The 24,321-nt window shown below is 42.1% G+C and overlaps 1 protein-coding gene across 26 annotated transcripts in view; it reads right to left on the reverse strand.

Moving 5' to 3' along the window:
• Positions 1-24,321, reverse strand: part of pou3f1 (POU class 3 homeobox 1) — a 221,632-nt gene that overhangs the window by 167,469 nt on the left and 29,842 nt on the right. For 2 of the 26 annotated variants that reach the window (XM_037074681.1, XM_037074678.1), the window contains one exon: positions 5,998-6,031. The exons of 20 other annotated variants lie outside the window; for them this stretch is intronic. The gene's annotated coding sequence lies outside the window, so the exon portion shown is untranslated. 4 more of the 26 variants (XM_037074683.1, XM_037074682.1, XM_037074677.1 and 1 more) reach the window with 4 other exon arrangements.

The raw sequence follows: 24,321 nt of genomic DNA on the forward strand, positions 1-24,321 counted from the left end.
TACGTGTATGTGTAACACACACCGGTCTGCAAATTATTTAATGTGTTTAATGTGTGATCAAGCAAAGGGACTGCTCTTTTTTCATGCCAGTGGTTTAAGCAAAGGTCTACAGAGCATAGCTTCAGTTAATGAGTCACATGAGTCCAAGACTCTGGACTAGTTTGAATTGCTCACAGTCACCTTTACTAATTACCATCAATGTCTCCTAATCCAGTGAATGCATGCTCAATATGTGCTGCAGAGATGAAACAGAGAAAGAGATGTAATATAATGCAATAAAGACAAGAATGCTAAAGGTGTAAAAAGGGGGAGAAAATTAAAATAAAGGAAGGAAACATCCTCACGAGGCCTTTTACAGATAAATGAAATAATTAGACACAACTCCCCAGCGGCCTTTACCATTTTATTTTATTTCTAGGGAAATAATTAGAGATTTTTTTTTTCTTTTGCACAGCCTCTGTTTTTTCATCTTTAATCTTTAATCAGTGTGGAAGATTTCCCTTTGGGCAACAAGGTGCTTTATGTTGAGATGTGATATTATGTGGTAATTCACAGTTGCTTTGCATCATGAGAACATAAGCAACATGTATCAACCAGTGTAAATGCCTTACCGCTGTGCACCTCTTTATCAAAATAATGCATTCATATATATGTAACAACATTGGTAGTACTGAGGTAGGAGAGCTTGTTTTAATTGGGCCAAAAGGTCTGAAGTGAGTCCCATCTGTGGTGTAGTAGGGACTTAATTATAAGCAAACATGGCTACCTATCGATACACCAGAAAACCGCAGCGAGGAAGAGGGTTAAGAATAATCTTGACGCCCCGCGGGTCATCGCACACTGTAAACAACATGGATTTATCCAAAAACAAGACACAGAAGAAACAAAACATAAGTTTTATGAAATCGATACGAGCCAAAGCAAGAATCAAAGCTGGAATAAGGGAAATCAGGCTAAATTGGACTTTCTGTTGTGCTTGGTCGAATATAGTGCAGCTAGAGATGAACCTCAGGAGACAATAGCAATAACAGAGTGATGCTTAAGAAGAGATTGAGGGCCCGAATCTAGACAAAGTCAATTCAGGTCCTCATGACCCTACACAGTGGACAAAGACATAGATTTGAGGCACACTCTCATGTCCCTCTCATGAGCCTGTAAAGCCATTTTAAAGTGGAGACAGCCATAAGTGCTAAGCCAAGGGATTGAGGGAGAAATTCAGCGTGTTGTTCGCCTCCAGTTGTGGTCCACAACATCTAAGGCTAGCTGCATGACTCATCTGTGATCCGTGCTTCCAGGCACTTGCATTAATTGAGCTCATAATTGAATAGTTGTCTTCATTAGTTCCAGTCCCCTGCTTGCGAGTCTCGGTTACGGATTACTGAGGAAATGTTTGTGCTAACATCCTCTTGGAAAGCTTATAGTAGAACATTCTCGTCTTTCTACGCTCATTGTTGTGTCGTTATGTCACTGATGAGAAACAACTGTCACTCATGGCTGACCAGTGACACAATGTGTGTTCCCGTAGCAACCAGGGCTTTTCAAGACACCAGAGAGATACAAAACAGCAACAGAAGCGGCTTGTTGAATGGAAACGACCACAGTCATTAAAATTCTTGTGGATGTTCAGGCTGCAACACAAAAGCTTTACCTGCAGAAAGGCTCTTCAAGCAAAAGCATGCAATGTTGATCTCAACAACATTAATCTCATTGTCAATAATTCCAAAGATCTAAAGTTAATACTCCTTGTGATTTAAATTCATCAACAACATGTTATGCTCATACAGCTTAGGAAGGAATGAAAAATGAAAATGAAACATATCCCAGAGGCATGGGCCAAGTTCTGGAAAGAAAAATTCCATTCAGTTTGATTGAGAAGGAAAAGCGGGTACACAAATAAACAGCATGCATAGAGACAGGCCAGACATCAGCACTGTGATGTGCTTGGGGTCGTGCAGCATGGTAGAGAAGATAAAGGGAAATTAAAGGAGAGGTCCCTGACCCTCTCCGATAGCTCTAAATGCCTTGCAATTTTCCACAGGAGACGAAAATCCTCCTCCACAAATGAAGGGCTGCGTCTGACCTCTTCCAAGAGCGCAGGAAGTTTAAGAGAGGTTGACAAAAAAAAGAAAGACTCAAAGAGAGGCGAAATGGTAATTTGACTTGCAAACAGACATTTCTAACCCCTTTAAGGTGCATTTTAATAAATCCTCAGCAATTTGCATCTCCTGCGCACAGCCAATTATTATGGCATGCGTCAGATTGAGGCAACATCTATAGAAAGTCTGACACTGTCAAACGGGCAAACAAAATGAAGCCTAAAAAGGTGGCGTCACAGCAAGCAGGCCCAGCTCTCACGCAAAGACTTAACGACAGTTGTTCCCCTCATTAGAGCATCATTTGGCAATAATTATCTTTAAGTGCTCTCAAACATCTTGGAGAGGTGAAACAAACTGTGCAGAGCTGCAAGAAAAATTATGATGGGTAACTAGAAAGAGCCACAAAAGTGGTCGTCAGACATGCACAGCATTGACTGTCAGAGCAAATCAACATCGCAGTGGCGCTGGCACTGAATGACATATTAAACAAATTTAATCAAATGAAATTGCAATTTGGGTGGGAGTGGGGCTGGTGATCATGCCGCACTTTAAATATCTTCCACAGTCTGCCACAGACACCTCACATATGTCTACCTTTGAGCACAGACACCTTTCTCCTCTCACCAAAACAGATTCACCCATTTCCTAGTACCTAACAGCTTCACAAATAGGAAGTGACTCCGCCGCCCTGGAACAAACAACGCCCGAAAACATCAGAAATTGATTTTATATGAATATTCAACAAGGGAGCACAACAAACTGAATTCCTCATTTTCACCTTCCTTCCTTTCCACCATTGCAGCTTTTTCTCTAACTGCATAATTAATGTGTGAACGGCAAAGTGTGAATTTGTTTGTGTTGCAAAATAAAGAACGGTGGGAATTTATAAAAAGAAGACAACTCCATCCTTTGTACTCTTTAGAAGAACATTAGGGTAATCGGAGAACGAGGGGGTGGATTTGTAATTCATCGTGTCTTAAATTACAGGATATACTGTATAAATATATATTCATCTAATTCCTCAATTTATTTATTTGTAATAATAGTTAACCAGTAGACTGAACCCAGCTATAAACAACTATTCAAGTATCTGTGATTTTCTTGTGATAAATTTTCACTATTCCATAAAAATATATATATATATATATATATATATATATATATATATATATATATATATATATAAAATTGTAAAAAGTGATTAGATGGATACAATAAACTGTATATTCATATTTTCCCCAAACAATATATTTACTTTTTATACTTCTAGGGAAATAAAGTTGGAGGCTAAATGTTTAGTAAATGTATAGCGTTACCTCCATCGCTTGTTTTGTCAGGCTCAGCACGTGTAGTGTGATGTAGGCTCAGCAAGACACACACATACACACACAGTGTGTCCACCCACCAACATTATCTCCTCTGCTTGTTAATGGGGACAGCTCACACAAACGCCCTAGCAGGAGTGAAATATCTCCAGCCCCTTGCTCAGATTTGTTCCCCTGACATCAATCGTTGATCCTGTAATTTCTCCCACCTATCGGGGGTTTTGCCCCGATCGTTGATGTGCTTTTAAAATGTATGTGTGCCATTTGCCTTCCAGTATACAATTGGGTATACACACATAAAACAGAAGAGGAAAACGGGTGGTAGTAAGGGGTTTTGCAAGCTAAAGGGATTTTTTTTTCTAAAAAGGTACACAGATACCCTGAGGAATAGATTTACTGGCCCAGAATTGTCTGTCAAGATGTGATACATTCAGAAGTTTTGTGGAGATGAATCTAGACAAATTAATGCATTTGTGATTCTTTCCCGTATGTATGCGTGTGTGTGCGCGCGTGTGTGTGTGTGTGTGTGTGTGTGTGTGTGTGTGTGTGTGTGTGTGTGTGTGTGTGTGTGCGCCTGCCTGCCTGCCTGTAACAGGGTAAGAGGGGAGGAGGAACTGGAGGGAGTTAGTATGCTGAAGGTAAGTCAGTGGGCCGGCAGGTAAGTAGGAGACAGAGCAGAGTAATCAGGCTGCCCACAGCCCAGTGGCACAGAAATCACACACACACCTACACACACCTACACCTGCACACACACACACACACACAAGCATGCACAGACGCACACACAGAGCCCACCAATCGTTCATTTTCCTAATGATCAGCAGAGCAGCAGGAGGCAGGAAGCCATGTTGACGGGGAGACCTCTGCCTTAACCCTCACTCAGAGCAGCACTGCTAATGATACTTTGTCCGTCTTACTCTGTTGAGTGTGTTTGTCAGTTTGTAAACTTCTATTGTATGATATGAAGCACACGCTTGAACTCAAAGTCTCAAAGTCACAGAACGTTCGCTTTTGTCCAATTTTGTTTCCTTTTCATTTAAAATTAAAACTAAACAAATGTGCTCTAATCAACCATGCCACTGTTTAACACCCTATTAACCTTGGCCAACAAGAGCTCTCAGTATGTCTAATAGCACATATACCCCATGACCCTCACTCCCACCTTGTCGCTGCTCTCACCTCATTTCTGCTGACCACAATTTCTCTGTAAATATTTCTGGGATGGGTAAAGAAAAAAAACACTTTCACCCACGCGTTTAGGCAAATATCAGGACGGCCGCGGAGGCGAGGTGGCCCTGGGTGGCCATTAGGATGCAGCAAGCAGCGTTTCCATGCAGACACCATCTCCACATGGAAAGGTCACCTCCCTCCCTTTGCGGGTAAATACGCAGACGTATACAAATGCGGTTGCGTGCTGAAATGGCTCACCTTAAGAAGGCATTAGGCTCTCTTCCACTGAACTTTACATCCCTCTCTTCCATTATCTTAACCAATGGCATTTCAACCTCTTCTGAAGTAGTGGACGGCTCCTAAACTGAGAAAAGCCATTAAGTCTGCATCTTTAAAAAATAACAGTGATTCTCATGATGATAGTAAACTGGTTTCTAATAGTATGATTGCCATTGGTGTATGTTTTTTGCAATATTTTTTTTTTTGCAAAATTTATAAATATCATTTTTTGAAAACATCATTTTGAAAATATTCATTGAAATTTGTGTGGAAAAAGTACACACAGTCTACTAAGCTGTCCGTTGTTGTCATTATGAAATAGCAGAGCAACAAGGAGTGACGCTGATTGAACAACAGTTCATCCTGCTCGACTTGAGATGTGACTCAGTGCTGTTCTGTGTGTGTTTTTCCCCTTTTGAGTCCTGTGAGCTTCAGGTTCACTATAAGGCCCTTAGCACCCAACCTGCCTACTGGGCCCTGCGAGCCTCAGTGCTGTCAAGTCACATCTAGCCAGGAGACTAACCTATCCTGTCAGTGCCCTGCGTCCACCACCAGCACACCTGAGCTGGGGCATGCCTTCTACTCCAGCCCAAGGCATGCCAGGCCTCCAGTCAGTACTGACTGGTGTGCAGAGGTGCGGGAGGATTAGGTCATACTACAGGAAGCTTTCTTTAGAGATGATGGTTTTGGTAGAGGGAGTGGAATATTTGAGACAATTTCAATTATTTCTTTGTTCACAATTTATTCACATGGCATCTTTAACCTACCATCATTTAATGAAGTGAACCTCATTCCGATCCTGACATTACTTCACTTCACCATCTCTTTTTTACCTTAAAACATTCATTCTTCTGTGTTTGTCTTCTACTTTCAACTGTCTGTCCTTCTGTTTTCCCCTTTTGTTGCAAGTCCTTCTATTATTCCCTTTTGTTGTCTCTATCTCACCATCTTCTCCAGTCCCGGGGGATTGCCATCTTACCCCTGGCATCAGATCCCAGTGGATGCACGGAAGCCCCGCCAATGCCGCACTAGCAGCTCTGCGGTTAGCTTCCCGCACCGTGCTGAACCGTGTTCCCGTGGTGCTCTCTCCCAAAGGGAATTCCCACCAGAGACAATGGGCAGCTTACCAGGGTAAACAACAGCCTCCTCCATGCCAGCCTGCTACAAAGGCACATACAGAGAAAAGGGAAGAAGAAGTGCAAATACAGTACAATGCTGCAGAAAACCCAGCTATAATACACAAAGCCAAGTCAGACACATCCCTCTCAGTGCTTTAGACATTTAGAATCAATGGCAACACAATCACACTCACAATATGTAATTGTGGCTCCAGCTGCCTCTTTGATTTAGTCAAACAATTGCTTTAGTTTGCAGGGAAAATCTATAAGAACTAATTTTCAGTGTCACCAATAGGAAGAGAAAAAAAGTCTCATCAAGAAAATCCAATGAATTATGGCTCAGTTGGAACCAAGTGCAGGGGAGAAAGTGTGCCTGTCTGATGTCACGATTATGTCAAAGCGTTTGTGAGAAGGGCTGATATAAAAGGATGGTTTGGTTTGAAATTCATATCCACTTACTGCCAGCGCAGGCCTGTATACCTCTCCAAGTAATGGCTGTTTACAATATAAAAGAAGAGGAAAAATAGCCACTTTTCCCTGCTCAGACATGAAATCCTCTTATGAAATTAGGCTGATAAAAGGGCCTTGTGACGTCGGCCATTTTTCCAACCTTGCCTGTGAGCATTATTAATGGCATCCTTGTGGCATGTCATTTTTCTACATCTCCGACGCGCGCCTAACAACAACAGCAGAGGGCTGGGCCTGCTCAGCCCTTTGTCAGAACAACAGTGGAGTCACTGTGAAGCCCTGTCAAGTTCTCTGAAGCAGGTACAACCTGGGAAGAGCCACAAAACACACTTTGCTGTGTGCATAAGAGCCAAGGGTTAATTTTTTGTTGGTTCCTGGTTGCCATCAGAGGGGGAAGAGTGGAAAAATGAAGCGGGGTTGAAACAAATAGCAGCGTCGGGAGAGACGTGTGGCCTTCGCTTAAACAGAGCCATAAATCAGCGGACTGACATGGAGAGAGAGAGGGAGAGAGAGCGACAGAGAGAGGGAAAGAGAGGGAGATAGAGCAAAACCAAAAGTGAGACAACAACAGCATAACATTACCAATGTTTAGCCCCAAACAACCTACAGGATTAACTCTTGCTATTACCTGCATGTACTACTTTTATACTGTATACTTCTATTTAACTTCATGTTCTTAATACAGTGAACACATCTCACTTTTTCTTTTCCACTCTAGTTAAGTCATATGCGAGTGTAGCCCCTCATCCACGTGGCCATGCTGACCCCCTACCCTTTACCTTTATTTATTCCAACTTATACGTCCAGCATTGTGTTCGAGTTGCTCATGGGACATTTTTTTTTTATGGGTAAAAGAAACAGAGCACACCTCACACATCTGTCTTTAACAATATTTTTCATATCTAAACCCATGCAAATCAATACATTTGTGCTTAAATGTGTTACATGTCTGCATACAGTGTGCTCATGTTCATAGAGCATGTGTGTGCTCACTTCCATGTGCATTTCGGCATCCATCTCAACACAAGCAAGGATTAACAAGCCTCTGGAGTTGCAAAGCGGAAGGGGGTGAACATGCATGTGGATTACATATAGCGAGTATCATCTTCTAGTGATGCTTTTAATGAAGTCCTGTGTGTTTAAACCTGCATGAGTGAAAAGGCCCACACCGCGTCAGACTCCAGCATGCCAGGCCATAAGGCTTGCCAAATCTCTAATACATTCTGGGTCGGCCCATAAGCCCAGGTAGGGGCAGAATCTAGGAGATATCTTATGCACGGCCGTGTGCGTTCCAGCTGCGACCCCGCCTGTGTCACTCATTTTGTCCTGACTTGTGGGGGATTACCGCAGTGTGGGCTTGTGCTGAGGTGGCAAAATAGAAAAGGGATAAGACGAGGAGAGGAAGCTATACCAGCCAGAATGTGTCTGTGTTTTACATACAGGTCGAGCCTCCTGGAAACCTGTAGCTGTCTGATTGGATCCTGCCGTTGGAGACCTTAATGTATGTCATCTATTGCCATTACAGAGTATAGAAAAGAAGTCAATGGAAAGATGGAGCGTGGGTTTTACAGCTGTAACATAGAAGATCTGGTTGAGGTAAAGCTGGATAAATCAAATAGGATAGTCACAGGTATTTCAACTGCATGCTTTGAAAGTGAGCCTAATAGTTCGTTTTCAACCACAGCGTAACAGGAAAAAAGGAGATTTGGTGTGTTTGTGTGATAGAGCAAAGCGTGCAATTGCCTCCTGGATTTCCACAGTTTAGGCGCAAAGTATGTGCAAATTATTTCATTCACCTGACACCAAAGAACAGCGGTCGCCTGGCACTTTCAGAGAAAATTAAATTAAGCGCCCAGAAAATGTTAGAGAAAAAACTTGGAGGATATAGAATGGATTTATGGCTTTAAATCTGATGGAGCTTGATACTAATACGGTATAAATCCTCGCCTTTCATTATAGTATTATATGAAATGCATTGGAATGGAGCGATGGATCCTATTTGACATTCCGTTACCAGAGCAGTTGTGCACAGCTCCACACTTAAGCCCTTTAAAGCTAATACATAAATGTAACATTACATATAGCTGCAACGCTCGACAGCAGTTTTTTTTTTTTTTTATTATTCTGACTGAATCAGCAAACACATGAGATGATTCTCCCAAATGGTTTAATTACTCAAACAGATTGAGGAGCGTAATGATGTTTTGCCTCTCCAATGGCAACAATGCTGCTAATCGGCTCAGCTATTATTCTGACAATGAAAATGAATCATAAGATGCTTGTTCCTTTTTTACAATATGTTAATGTTGCACACTGTAATCGACTGGGCTCATAGAATATTTTAGAAGCACGCACTGTGAGTGTGTTCACAGAATTTTCACAAGTGACATCAAGACCAAAGAACGCATGCCACAATTTGTCTTTCCCGTCATTTGAAGAACTTTTGGGAGGAAGCTGGAGGAGGATTGTCTTTGTCTCATTCACACAAACATGCACAACCTGATCTACATAGTCTAAATGAAGACCAGAAAAATCTCTACGAAGACTAAAAGAAATTAAAATACTAATTATGAGATTCTCTTCAGAAGAGAGACTTTTGGCCGCATTTCAACAGACAAATAAGACGTCATAAGACACACACAAAGAGGGCTTCCAAATGCATGTGGCAAAATTCACTTATTTTTTCTGGTGCAGGTTAGCATTGATGCATCCTATTCTTTTCACTCTGCAGTGGGCCACTGAAGAACAACAGGGCCCTCGCTGGCCTGCCTGTAATGCAGGTGTCGGATACTAGATGGGGTCCATTTTGTCCAGTGTCATTTGGTGAGGGGGGACGGCGCAGATGCATTGTGCCCTATGGCGTGGCTGTGGCGGCAGCACGTATGGGCTCCATTGTACTGCGATTATGTAGGACGAGCACGCCGCCTGCTAATCCGCCTGTGGGAGGGTGCATGCCTGTGAATTATTGCACTTTGGGAGAGAAAAAAGAGAATAAGGAAGAGGGAGAAGGAGATGAGGAGCACAGGAAGAAGACGAAGAAGAAGAAGAAGAAGAGGAGGAGGACGAGGAGGAGGAGGAGGAGGGGGAGGAGCGAGAGACAGAGAGAGAGAAGCCCCCTTGGCTGTGATTATGAAATGGTCTGTCACAGATTAAGGCTACAGGGATGCAGGCAGAGATGAGCCAGAGCCTCCCACAGACACTCTGGCTAGTCAGGCTGCTTCATTGAGCTTACCTGAGGTTATACACGCCTCACATCCATCGATGGATGTACAGCACACACACACACACACAAACTGTGAGGGAAAAGAGGGAGGAGGGGATGCAAGAGAAAATGAGAGGGAGGTAGAGATTGAGAACGAGAGGAGAAAGCGTGAAAACAAACATGCTCCAAATAGGCTTGCAATTGAAAGAGAAGGAAAGAAAGAGGAAGAGAGGGAGAGAGAACTGTGCCCAAGGAAAAACACAAGAAAATAAAAGGGAAAAAGGAGAGAGGGAGCTTGAGAAGGCTGGCAGCCACAAAAGGCAGTGACTAAAATAAGACCTGTGTGGCTATTGTCTGTTTCCAGGAGGGCTTTGGTGATAAAAAGCCCACGCTATTTGTCTTTCTCTTGCCTTGCCCTCCTCGAGAGCATAGATACCTGGAGATGTTTTTTCAACCGGAGATAGAGGAGAGAGAGTATGTCAGGAGAGAACTGAGTGCACTGTGTGTTCACAAAGTGGAGGATAGGGTGTCTTCTGCAGGTTTGTATAATTATACTGGGAGTCTTTATCCTAAGTATCTATTATTTTCACGCCTGGCAGCTTCAGAGGTGTGCAGCCTTGTGAAAAAAAGGGTAAGAAATACTCAACTCTTTGCTGATTGATTGACAACTACAGCCTGCACAGTTCTGTCCAATCACACGCTCCACTGTCAGGTTGATTCTTCCACTGGCTTCAAGTGGGGAAAGAAAAGCCGTTGCCAGAGTTTGTTACAGCAGAAACATCCGCATTTGATTGGCAGGCCGGCCCTCTTTCAGGACAGACAGAGCCAATCAGCTTAATTAGCCCGATGGTATTTCCAGGTTTTGTATCTACAAGGCTGGGATTTGTGAGTAAGGATTTAAGTTTCAGCCTTTTGTTTAAGAATTCACTGAGGCTTGCAAGTCTCTTTCACTGTAAGTCAGACAGGAAGTAGATATGCATCAGACAAGCGTTGGTAGGAGTTTCATGCAGGTGTAGACAGGTGTGGTGGTAACTCATCTTCTGTGTGTTGGGAAGAGAATAAAAATGAGTCATATGGTTCTCTGTCTACAAGAAGACTTACCTCAGGGCCATACAGTTGCTTTTGAATAAATAATGCGTATAGTATGATACCAAAGGTGTCAGTATAGTTCAAGTGAAGCACTTGTCAGATCATCGAACAGCATCTGAGGCCTTTCCACCCTTATCTTCCAGACATCTGTAATGTGGTGGTGAGGGCAGGGGGGGGGACTTCTATCTCAAGATCTTTTTTTTTTTTTTTTTTTTAAATTCTTCACACAACTACTTTCATCCAACGTAAGGAACGCCTGAGAGAAGAGACCATCCGATACAGTGTTCTGTTAATCCCATTTGTGGGATCATCATTTCTCATACCTTCAGAAAAATACATTTCCACAGACTTGTTTTTAAACATTTTTTTCACATTTCTGTTAAAAAAAAACAGAGAAAATGCAAGAAAAAAAACGTGACGTGACTAAAGCAGAAGTGTTCACTAACAAGGCAGTGATTTAAACTTTTAGTCACATTACTTTTAGGCTCCCTCTCTCTCTCTGACTGCCTTCCTCAGTCTCTGACTGTGTTACCTTGAGGGTTTCTGAATTTGAACATGGTCGGCAACACTGAGGCCAAGTACACAACTCGACAAAATATAAAATAAATGTTAAGTCCTTTTGAGTCATATAAATGCAGAAATATTATGTATTATACCTCAAACACAGGGGAAGTTAAGACGCTGTCCTCCTATGTTTAGATGTGCTGAATTCATTCACAGTAAGTGCCGTGTATAAAAGCATCCACAAAATAGCATATTTACTTCCTCACAATGAGTCTGCCTAATTGTTTATCCAAAGATCATGAATTTAATAAAATGGCCAAAATATAGTGTGAGGTATAACCAGGTTACCTTGGAAGGCCACCTTTTGTTAGATTTCTATAATAACGTGTTCTGTGTGTCTCTCATGGAGATGTTGGAGAAGCAAATGACATTCATTTGCATTTTCAGTGTGTTTTCAGTGTGTTCCCATAATCCAGCGTACTGGATTTTTGTTGAAACTCAAGGACACAAGGCAGCACTATCGACCATGTGACCCTATTGTGGCCATTATGCTACTACAATACTAATCCTTCCCCATCAGAAGATATTAGATGAGAGGGGATAACCCTTTAAAACTGTTGAGTTATTACAAAATCTCGACCTGACATGCCTGTGACAACCCAAGCTGATGCCAGATAATTGCCCTCGTGCTCGCCACTTAATGAACATAATTACCACGTTGTTCGGTGTTCACCCCGTGATTAATTGTTACAACATTTCTTTGTTGGGTTCCGACAAATTACCCCCTCGTACCACCGTTGCCATTTTCACATCAGGCAATCATAAAGTACGCAAGCAGGCACTCATAAAGACAGCCTAGAGCCACTTGAGAGCCATGTTGGGATTATTGAAGGAGGCAGAGGAAGTTAAGGACTCGCCAATCAGTCAATTATAATGATTGTGGAAAGGTTTTGAAGCTGTCATTTCTCTAGGAATGGAGAGAGGGGGGATCTCATGAGCACTACATCCAGCGAAAGCGCAAAGTGTCAGTTAGATGTACACACACACAGACATACACAGACACTCAGAAAAGCAGTGCCTTATGCAGATGCAAGCACAATAACATCCAAGAGAGGGTCTAAATCATTGCCTCAGCAATCATAGGTGCACACACACACACAGTCACTTTGAGGTCCGTGACACCTGTGAACATACAAGTCAAAGGGAAGAAGTTCTAATCCAATTCATGAGCTCGTGTTTGGAGGCAATTATCTTGGGCATATTTCACAGACGACCTAATTGAGAAGCTGTCACCCAGTTAAGCAAGGCTTGTCTTAAGAGCATTTGCTTAATAAGCCATGGCCTAATGCAATAAGGTGCCTATTCCCAATCAGCCATGACAAAGTCTAATTTATGCCAGGCCAAATTAGCAGGCGGAGCAGCAGTCTAGGGGCCAAGAAATGATCGTGACCACTGGAAAGTGTGTTTTAAAAAGAGTTTGGAGAGATGAAACCTGTCCCGTCCAAAACACGGCCCTTTACCCGGTGTGAAGAAGATAAAGTGTGTGTTCAGCATGGCCTCCCGCTGAGGGGAACTTGCTTCTTTTCTTGGCTTTGCACCTCCATGCACATATATTCATGTATGTATACGCACAAACACAGTTTCGTGTTGAGACACACACAAACACATGTATACAGTACACACAACCCACAGCGCTTCTGTGTGATTGATTCAGCGGAGCATCAGATCGCTCACTGTGACAAATAGCTGGCTGACAGCCGAACACAAAAAAGCCCACACCCTAACACCTAACCTGTGAGGGGGACTGGGGCAAGGGAGGGGGCTGACCTAGCAGCAGGCCTCCACAGCTGTCTCCATCATACCTCCTTTTCTCTTTTTCTCCCACTGGCCGCTTTCTTCCTATGTCTGACTCACTTCTTCTTTGTCACTCTTTTTTTCCACTTACCTCTCTTACTTTTTTACCTTTTTCCTTCCCCTTCGTACTTCTGTATCCTCATCAGTATCTCTGTAAGGTATTCTGTCCCTCCCTCTATCTCTCTCTCCCTCTCCTTCTTGGGGAGTGATAGATTCCCCCTCAGTTCATTTATCCTGGAAGCGGAGGAGACGGCAGTGTGATGTGATCCATCTCGCCGGCGATGGAGGGAGCGCGGCGTCCCTGATCACAGGCCCTATCAATCTCACTCATAGGGGCCGGATCAGCGCTGCTGTCAGACAGCAGACACACATGGCCTGTTTGCCTGCCTAGGACTTCCTACTGTACCAAGCACACTAGCGCTCACTGGGGATCTGACTGTAGCTGAGATAGGGAGACCCACACAGGGGACGTTGCTGTTTCTGAACTCCAGAGAGGGAGATACTTATACAGATGCTGATGGTAAGACTTGGGTTGAAGTAAATTAAAGCCAAAATCCTTCCATTTGTTTTACTTGAATGCATCTTTAGTATTCAGTATTTCATTGCTGAAATAATCACCCATTTGTCAATAGATGGAGCATTTTCCAACTCTTGGACACTGCACCAGAAATTACACCATCAAATATTGACTAGAGAAACATAAACTAGTTAGACAATCTTTTGTAACATCTAAAGAATACTATAGAAAATGAACAGAGAGGATGGGAGGATGACCAGATAACAACCAGTCCAAGTTATTTATTCAAACTGAAAATAATCCTCATACTTTCTAACCAAAATGACTTGGACAGAAAAAAACATGAACAATAGATGAATTAGATGTGTCAAGTTAACTTAATCATTTACTAATGAAAATGATGATTTTGATAGGATGAAGAGTGAGCCCTTCACCCACCACGCAAGCTATATCAAATTACCAAATACTTTTCTGACAATTAAAATAATATTATGGTGCCATTTTCATAGCACACACTGCACGTATTAAGTTTAGCAAAACTGGCAATGTGAGGATTTCTATTTCACCAGCAGCATTTCTATCCATGTCTGACCATATCTCCCAACACACTTGCCATATGCTGAATCAAAACACATTAAAGTCTCCTTGACACTCAAGTACACAAAATCACCCTTGCCCGTGACATAAACCACCCTTTACACACACTCCCCTTTACACACTCTGACACCCCTCAAAAAACACTTCCCAGCTGACGTGTAACACTCTCATGCACTCATCCACAGACACTTCATAACCTGACATGCATCACCCTGACACGCACACACATGCACACATCCACACACATCAAAAGCAGTGGGCTGTAAAGCGCTGTCCCTATCCACCCCAGACAGCGTCGACCAATCAAATTAGGTCTGATCAAAACATGCCATTCAAAGTCGGGGCTAGGGTGGGGGGGTGTTCAGGGGAGCACAGCCGACGCTCTGACCTTGGGAGCAATTAGCATGACCAGAGAGGGAGAGAGACTGAGACGGAGACCGGGAGAGAGAGAGTGGAGGGGGGGCCTGAGTGGAATAAAGACGGAGGTAATGCAAAAGCACCCCCACCTCACTAGATCTGCAAATAGGGGATGGAGCCCTCTGAGGACCCACTCAGCACAAGGCCCTGGTCTTACCAGCCTCCTCCTCTTCACCCGAGCTCCTCTAACTCCCCTGCCGCGTCCCCAAGTTCCCTAGTGCGAGCCCTGGGCCCAGGTCCCCCCCTGAGGAAGTTGAGGCCTCATCTCTGTGTCTTCTTCAGACTTGCTCTCATTAGATCCTGCTTGTCATATTTGATTTTGTAGGTCATTAGGTTCCATAAGGTCGCTGTGTGTTTGAGGTAAAATAACACTGTGTGATGGTTTTTTACATATTGCACAGCGCCTTGGCTCATTTCAAATAGGGGATGAGAATGAGATCAATAATGACATTTTACTCCCTCAACACACAAGAACACACCTCCGCTACATTCATGTTCATTAATTATCCAGTAATTTATCACAAAATCTTGTGGTGAATCCGTATTTTGCATCACAGTATCAAAATCTTCTTTCTTTCATAATAAAATATTGCCTGTCAGTATCATCTAAAGAGCAGTGATCTCCTTTTCACAGCTCAGTTTCCTTTCAAAGGCTGCAGAGTTTGTTAATGTTAACATTCGTCGGCTTTGTTTACACAACCATGTATTCCTCCAGCGTATATCGGTGCTCCTGACACTCCACCCCAATCCCTCCAACTCCCCCCTCCATCTACCTGGGAATCTAATTTCAATTGACTGCCAGACAGAGGAGGTTTGAGGTTAGAACCATACAGTAAAAAGGCTGGGCAGGGCTGCCTAAGCGAGGTGCGCAGGTTCAAATTGTTTTCTATAAGTCACCTCTACGGGGGATTTGTGTTTATCCCTGGCCATTGATTTGTTGCTGGGGTTCATTGGGTAAGAGGGAGAAAAGGGGAAGGAAGGTAGACCAAAGAGGGAATTCAAGAGAGGCCGAAAGTAGGTCTTCGTCCTTCTCTTGGACCTCCAGAGAGAGGTGAGTTGAGGCAGAGAGAGAGAGAGAGAGAGATACTGGGTTGGAGATGGAAACGATGCTCATTATTTTATGTATAATGCATTTTATGAGATTGTAGCTGCTAGGCTAATTATTGTCACTTAGAAGTCATTTATTAAGCAAAAACCACAAATTTGTGATGATTAACCTCTTAATATGTTAGGATCGCTTAATCTTTTTTTATAAATATTTGAAAATTCAGACTCATTGAAACTCATTGTTTAGACTCATGCACACAAAACTAGCTACCTTAGGTTTTCTGAATGAATAATAGGCATTTTTCACAAACATTAGTTGCACACTTAATTGGGTCTACAATATGTTTTGTGTTTATATTAGATACACATGCCTTCTGTTTCAAAGCTTCTTTTGTGTGGAGCTGATCTTAGTTTTAATCCAGACTAAAGAAGTTGATGGATAAGATTTTGGCAGAGGTTGCTGCTTTGGACACACACAGACCAACAACAGCGTGTCTTGTGTTGTTTAATGATACAAACGCTACCTCAAAGTCATCCAGTCTGTTCTGCAAAATTATGAACGTAACTACGTAGATAACGATTTTTCTGTGCATTCATCTCATCCTTACCTCTTTCACCTACAAACCACCCACGCAGGTTTAAACCTGTCTGGCTTTTATATAATATCCATGTACATATGCACCGACAAACGTTGTGCTTTCATTATGTTATGCTAAATACTTTGGCATCAATCCGACATTGTGGTATTATTTTCTTCCTTTTCTTTTGTCTATTCCAGTTTTGTCTTTCTGTTACAATAGGATATTCCTGATGGGGGGGATTTCCATTTCCCTGCATTGTTCTAGCAAGCTCTTGTCATTCTGTGTCTGTTGTTCTCATCTCATAATGCTGCTGTGGCGCTCGCCCCATGACTCGCCTTTTTCAGTTTCACTTAGTGGCTTAATTACCGCTGAGCGTCTTCAATGCAAACGATGAAAGACAAATGGAAAACAAATACAATCAACACACTGTCTTATTAACCAGGTTGTCTGATCCTCCCCTACACCTCTTGTGCTAGACAATACCCTGTCTCCATGTGTGTTCTGTACACTACAATGTGCAGATAGAGAGACTGTGTAGTGAATGTAAATACAGGTTTGCATAAACACACAATACAACATTGGTTTGTAATTGGGAAAAGGTAAGGTGATATAGGAACTATGATGCAAAGCGTTATTAGGTCCATCACTTAGTTTGAACAAAGCAAACAGAAGAGCAGCCAAACGCAATATGAAGGTGCTTCTGATTAATACTGTGTCTGTGAATTAGTGTTTGTTTTAAAGAAAAAAAAACAAAAAAAAAAGATTTATTTAAAAAGTGACTTGGGCTCAATATCATAATGGTAATGCTTCACAACTAACAATTTGTTTCAGCATTTATTAATTTGCTTGATATTATCTCTATTTAGCAATGAAATGTTTGGTCATAAAATGTAAGAAAAATGTGCATCACAATGTCCTAGAGCCCAAACTGACAACCGACTTGATTTGTTCAAGTTAATTAATTAATGGAGTAGCCATAGCAATTTGCTGTCCTACACCTGTTTGTATGTGAAATTTACTTAAATTTCACATAAATTGCATTTGAATATGTTTAAATCTAATGCCTTGTATATTATATATATTATTCAGTTTTTTTAAGAAGATGTGCTGTTTAGTTTAATACAGCCTGACACATATTACCAACAACAACATCAACAAAGCTGATAATAAAGACACTAACGTTCAAGAAAAAAAAGAGTTCTGGTATGGGTATCAGTATCCAGATAACAGATATCCAAATTCAGGTACCAAATCAGATCGGAACAGAAAACATGTAGGTTCCTTTGCAAAATCAGCTGTAGTGTCATCACAGATCAAGAAGAAGCATTCATACCTCAAACCTCAACTGCTGAGAAGTTACGGTGCTGAACCATCTATGGATGTGTTTTGGTATATGCTTGATCACTCATGCATGTTGTGGATTTCATCAAGGAGTGTGTATTCATTTGTGTTTGTTTAGTTTGGGGAGCGAAGCCTCAGCTTGACAGTCATCTTGAGGGGCTGGCTTGCTATACCCATAAACAAGACGGGTCCAAATTAGCCGCTCAGAAAGCCTGTGGCCTTGAGTGGTGCTGTCCTACCCCCCAGCTACATTATTGAGCAATGCTAATGATGCAGGCTCTACTCATTTACTCTCTCTTCAACACCATTTCGCTGGCTTTCGTATGAGATTTAGCCAGGCTGACTTTGCAGCAAGCTTTATCATTTTAGATTTCATCCCTTAAAAAAAAAAAAGAGAAAAAAAAGGAAGAAAAAAAAACACATACCCAGTGGGAGCGGGACTCTTCACTCTGACTCTTGCTGACTGACTCTCTCTCTCTCAAGGTTTTGGTAAGCACTGCTGCTCCTCCAGGTTTTAATAAGCAGTGGAGCAGAGGGTTTGTGTGTGTGCGTGTGTGGTTTGTGTACATGTGTGGCTGTTTATATGTGTGCAAGTTAGAACGGTGAGTCGGTAACGAGACATACGCCCCCTCTACCACCACCACCGCAACCAGCGCCGCACCACTGTTTACTCTAGCAAATCCTGAACGAGGCCGCGGTGCTCCGAAGAGAGCTTTGCTCCTGTTAATTGGTCATTAAAAGTAGTGGTTTGTGGGCCTCACTAAATCTTTAAACAGGCCATGAAATAATAAAAGGGGAGGTTTGTCACCGCTGTTAGCTCCCCAGAGCAGGCAGAGAGGGAGAGAGGAGAAAGAAAGAAGAGCAGGACTCGGCTTTTGATCATTATCTGCAGAATTAACATGACTGATAATAATTGCTCTGTTCATTTCAGGCCTTGTAAATACATCGTGGATGTGGGGCTGCACGGCGGCAGATGAAAGGAGGTTGTCATTGATGTGTGAGGGGGTAGAAAGAGGTGGGCTGGAGGGGAAGATTGTGGCAGTAATCATGATTAGTGAGAAAAATACAAAGTCTTGTTAGACACAGGTTCAGGCAGCGATTGCTTGTCGTTCCTCGCACTGAACCTACAGAACTGCACAGGTTTGACACTGGGTACTTAGAAGTGTTGTACTCAGCTCTGTGTGAGAAAACGCTGCTGAGGATGCTGCAGAACCAGCGATGAATATGCACACTGACAGTCTCCTCTTAACACTAATTATATCAAAGAAAGTCAAAGAAAGTCTGCTCTCACAAAATGACACCAGCAGCATGGAGACAACAGGTGTCAGAGCACACACACAGACACACACTCTCTCACACACGCACACACAACCATACCGTCTATTGTACCCTCCTAAGCCCTGTGAGAGTAATGATTCTGTTATACTTGCATGGCTTCTCATATATTGATTTGGGCCAGGAGGAGGCCCCGCCCGTAGGGGCCCCATTCCTCGGCTCCCCACCCGGCTCCTATTGTGCCTGCGTGTGCGTGTGTGCAAAATACCAGCAGTTGGTGTGTCAACAGAGTTGTATGCGAAAAGAGACAAATAAATAAATAAAGAGGGGAGTCTAGATCTCAGTGACATCTTGAAGAGTACCAACCAATCCCCTCACCCTCTCACCGTCACACAAAAGCATGTGAACATACATGTGGACACACATACATGAACACATGCACACGCAACACATGGCCGTGCACACCCTCATTGTTGGGGTATCAGTTCAAGCCGTCAATAATGGCGCAGTGGACTGTGAAGGGACAGGCATGACCCAGACTGCCCACGGTGTGGAGTTTGTGTGTCTGTGTTTAAGGATCCATACAATCTGCAAGCTCACACTAAAAGACATACACACACACACACACACACACACACACACACACACACACACACGGATAAAAAGAGCCTGATCACTGACCTATATGACCTTTCCATCCTAGCCACCACCCTTCTGTCTGTGTCTTGGCCTGTCTGTATGTGTGTGTGTTAGTGTGCACGCACTCTGTCCTCACACTGTGTGCGTGTCCTATACAGACCCTTTTTTTTCTCCCCAAACCCCCTGTCCCTCCCCTCTCCTCACTCGTCCACCCAAACCTCCCATTGTTTTCCTCTCCTCCCCTCCATTGTCTCAGCTGAGAATGGAGGGATGAGCAGCCGCTGAAAGCAGGATGCTGATGTAGAGAACTGTCGCCTGGAAGGTTCATCATACAGGCTGTGGCCAGGAAAAAAAAAAAAAAAAAAAAGGTTTACTGATGTATTCTTTGCCAACACTCAACTTAGAAAAAGTGACACTGCGACAGTGGGTAAAATCCATCTGGGAGCAAATTACCTGCATCACTGCCATTCGTTTTTTTCTCTTTAATTGAAAACAAATTCACACTTTATTTAATTAGACATTAGCATAACTATTTTGCCATTTCGTTTAATGCACACAGACCTTGGAGTGATTTCCATGTTTTTAGTCGCTCCCCTCGCACGAATTTTACATTTTCTGTCCCGATAAAAGTGTTGATATAACAGCAGACATCCTCAATTTATTTTCTGCCCAATCATACAAATTTTCTCTCTCCTGGTTTCACTGTAACAACTACTTTACTGTGTTTTGTGATTGTCATCCATCATGCTTAACCTCGCTTTTATTGCAGAACACTGAAAATGCATCTCACTTAAAGGTAACAAAGCTTAGATTTGTCTTATTGCCGCTCTGACTACTGTATTTTAAGTGAAAAGAACACATGCAGGTAAAACATGATTCTACACAGAAGATACATTTGACCTATGAAGTAATATTAGGAAAACGGGACTGTAAATTCACATGGCAGCTAACTAGGTTTTGGCTGCCATCTTCAGGCTGTTGTGAGTATTACCCTGCCAACACACACAGGATTTACAAGCCCTAGAGCAAAACATGGTGATTGTTCCTTCATGAAAATTAGACATCCCCACCCCTAATCTCTTCTAATTTCATTCAAGGTTTTATAGAAGCCATAACCCTAAGACTTGCGTTACACATAATCATTAACTGTGGCGTCTGCTTACATAAATGCACATCATTAGCTCAATTCTTACAGATTTATACACATCTTAATCATTTTCCTCAAAAGCATGAATGGTTTATGTGTGGGAAATGAACAGCAGAAGTGTCACCGTATAAATATGTGGCAAGCTGAGGGCAAAATAATCACTGCGGTTTAAACCATCCCAAAGTTGTTCACAGAAATAATGTCTTAATTCCCAGATACCTTTCAGACCAATTCTGCCAAGTTTACTATTGAAGCGGCTGTGGACATATTTTTTTTATGTATAAATCTATCTGGAGCATTAGGTACAGTGAAGAGATGTGTGCTCCAAATCATGCTCTGCACCCTCGGGGAGTTGTGGTATTAAATAAGACCTACCTTTGGAGCATTAGTGGAATTCAATATGTGCAATGTAATTATTCTGCTCAATAAGCCACTGGAGGAAGATATTCCATTTACTACACGCTCTAAAGCAGGTAGATTCGGATGCTGTTTTGTGTTCGCACAATATAAGCAAACATGCTACTGGTTCAGGGGGAAAAAATTACACATGCATTTTTAAACGGGTTTGCTGTTAGATCACGATTGAGATGGGGTACCATTAATGCATTTTAGAGCTGTTAGTGAGGACGAAGGAATTAGCAAGTTGAAAATCACGAAGTTATACATGGGTTTTTAATTTTTTGTGTGACAAAGCTGCAACTGATGAAATTATTATTTAATTGATTAAAAATTAAGATTAGACAAACACTTTTTATAATCCATAAATGCTTAAAGTCATTTAAGGAAAACTGTCAAGAATGTGCAGATTTCGCCTTCTGACACTGGAGGACTTTCTTATCTCTGTTTTATAACACCACAAACTGAATATTGTAGAGCTGCAACAATTAATCAAATAATTAATTTGTTATCAACTATTAATCGCCAACAATTCTGATAATCATTTCATCGGTTTGGGTAATTTTAAGAAATTAAAGCAAAAGTTCTCTGATTTCCGATTTCTTATCTCTGAATATTTTAAAATAGTTTTTTCCTCCTCTGTAACAAACTGAATATCTTTGGGTTGTGGACAAAACGAGATATCTTGGGCTTCGGAGCACAGTGATCAACATTTCTGTACCATCTAATAACATTTTGCAGACCAAACAACTAATCGATTAATCGAGAAAGTAATTGACAAATTAAATCAACCATGAAAGTAATTTTTTGTTGCAGCCCTACGATGTCGATGAGTTGATTCAGTTAAATGACTGAAATCGTCATTTATCAAGCAAAAGTGCCAAGAATGTGCTAGGTCTCTTAAATTAGAAAACTTGCTTCATTACTCAGTTTTATATTGAATATTAAGTATTTGACTGTTGGTCGAACAAGTAGTCACCTTGGGCTCCAGGAATTTGTCATGGACATTATTATACAATTTTCTGAAACTGAATTAAAAATTATGTGAATAATTAAAGAAAATAATAAGCGGGCTAATCATTAATGAAAATAACTTTAACTGAAGCTTTGAAAGTCATACGCTGTAGTTTATCAGGGTTGCGATATTTCCAGAATCCTCACCTCAAAATACAGAGAGCACATGTCAAAAAGTATCAAAGCATATCTAAGTTATTTTAATACAAAATTTAAAAAAAAACTTTAATATTCAATGACAAGACATACAGCACTACAGTGCTGTAGCCTATCTGCAGTATCACCAAATCAAAACATAAAGAGCGCAAGTTTGAAAAGAAGAGAGTGAGGGAGGGAGGGGGGTTTCAGAGGGGGTTATGCGTTTCATGCTGTCCCAGTTGCCTAAAGTGATTCTCTCAATAATGTATTAGAGCACTTGTTTATTATTTACTGTTTACACAGCTCAACTCATGCTGCTTTTGTGGAGTGACATTCTCACCCGCGCCGTCTGCGCAGAGCAGGCGGAACAACACGCGGCGCAGACAGACAAGCCGGCCCCGCCAGCCGAAGCAGGCAGCCAACCAAACCGGGCAGCCACGCGCTCCACGCCACGCTCAGTTGATGCAAAGGCACTGGACTGAGAAATAAAAGACATCTCGGTTCATAGGAGCCGTTGTACATGCATCCTGAGGTTGTCAAAGAAAAACACACACATGCACAGAGGGGGTTGGAAAAGGGGTGGAGGTGGGAGGGGCACTGAGGGGACCTGATATTAGTATGTATGAAAACACCTTACTGGCAACCACACCACTCATCAGTTTCTTCATTTTCACTACATTTTCTTTTAAAGAGGTCCTGCTGTGAATTAAGGTAATGTATTTCAGTGGTGTGCATACGGCACGATAACAGGTGACCAATGTGTGAAAGGATCGTATCTGTATTGAAGCACTTGTCAGGTGACAAAACAGTGTTTCCTAAGACTGAAGTAAGAATGACATGAAAGTTATTTTTCTAAGGTAATGCTCAGCTAACAAAACACATGAAGGAAAATCCCCTACCGCGACTAAATGATTGAGAATTATTTAAATTCTCCTTCACAAGGGATGGGTTTATAGCTGAAAGCAATATGATTTAAAGTCCTAATCTGAGATCTAGTGTTAGCAAAATGTTCACCACACCACTGAAATTCAAAACACAGGATTGAAACCTGCTTTCGCTCCATAAAATCAAAGTTATTAGTGGGTTTTTTTGCACCCTTCTTCTTATTTGTAAATCCAGCCATAACATGATCTATGATCTGTTGAAAAAGCACACAAATGAGAATATGTCATCTGCAAGTGTGCATCAAGAGAAAAAAAAAGATAAATGTTTCAATGATTACCTGCCTCTTGGATAAAATAAGATTCTTGGTGTTAAATATAAAATAGAAATTATCCTCTAATTATCCTCTTATACATGTGTAGTAGACTTTGAATCGCCTCACAGCACCACACAGTGTTTACTGTGGGAGGAAACACACGAATATGAGTCTGGTAATTACAAATAAAAAAAGTCTATCTCTGGTCATAGCAGACAATAATTACATCCTCTTGTGTAGACATTAAAGTAAATCAGTTCCCAGGCCAATTTCTTAGAGAAAAAAATGTAGAGGTAGACACTTGTGCAGACACGCACACACGCAACAGACACATACTGTACCCAAAAAACAAAAACAACCTCACACGCACGCACACACACATGCAGTATTTTCAAAGTCATAAAACGAGGGGACTTCAAATGCAGCTATTTGTTTGGGGCCTGTTGTCGTGGGAATAGTCAGTGCGACTGTGCTGGTTCATTAGAATTCCTTTCAAGTTGTGGAGTGCGGCCTCCCTGTGTTCCTCTCCCCATATTCCCTGACCCCGATGCATCTCCATGGGGCTGAGGTAGGGCGGGGCACAGGGAGGGGAGGGGGAGGTAGGGGTTGGAAGTAAAGCACAGAACATTACACTGTAAACACACACACACTCAAACACACACAATTTGGATGCACACACACAGTGGGACACCAACACACACCGGAAAGAGTACTTGAACTGGATGCGAAGTCACCAGAACTCACACAAAAAAGAAAGAGCAAAAAATACACACTTGCTGCACCAAACACACACACACACACTATATTCAATGTCGATAAACAAACACACACATACACACACACACCCATCCAGAGCTCTCCTCCCTAACGGTGTCACCTCGCTGCATCACCCTCTCAGGGATGCAGGGG

Source organism: Acanthopagrus latus, chromosome 17, assembly GCF_904848185.1.
Source record: "Acanthopagrus latus isolate v.2019 chromosome 17, fAcaLat1.1, whole genome shotgun sequence".
Taxonomy (NCBI): domain Eukaryota; kingdom Metazoa; phylum Chordata; class Actinopteri; order Spariformes; family Sparidae; genus Acanthopagrus; species Acanthopagrus latus.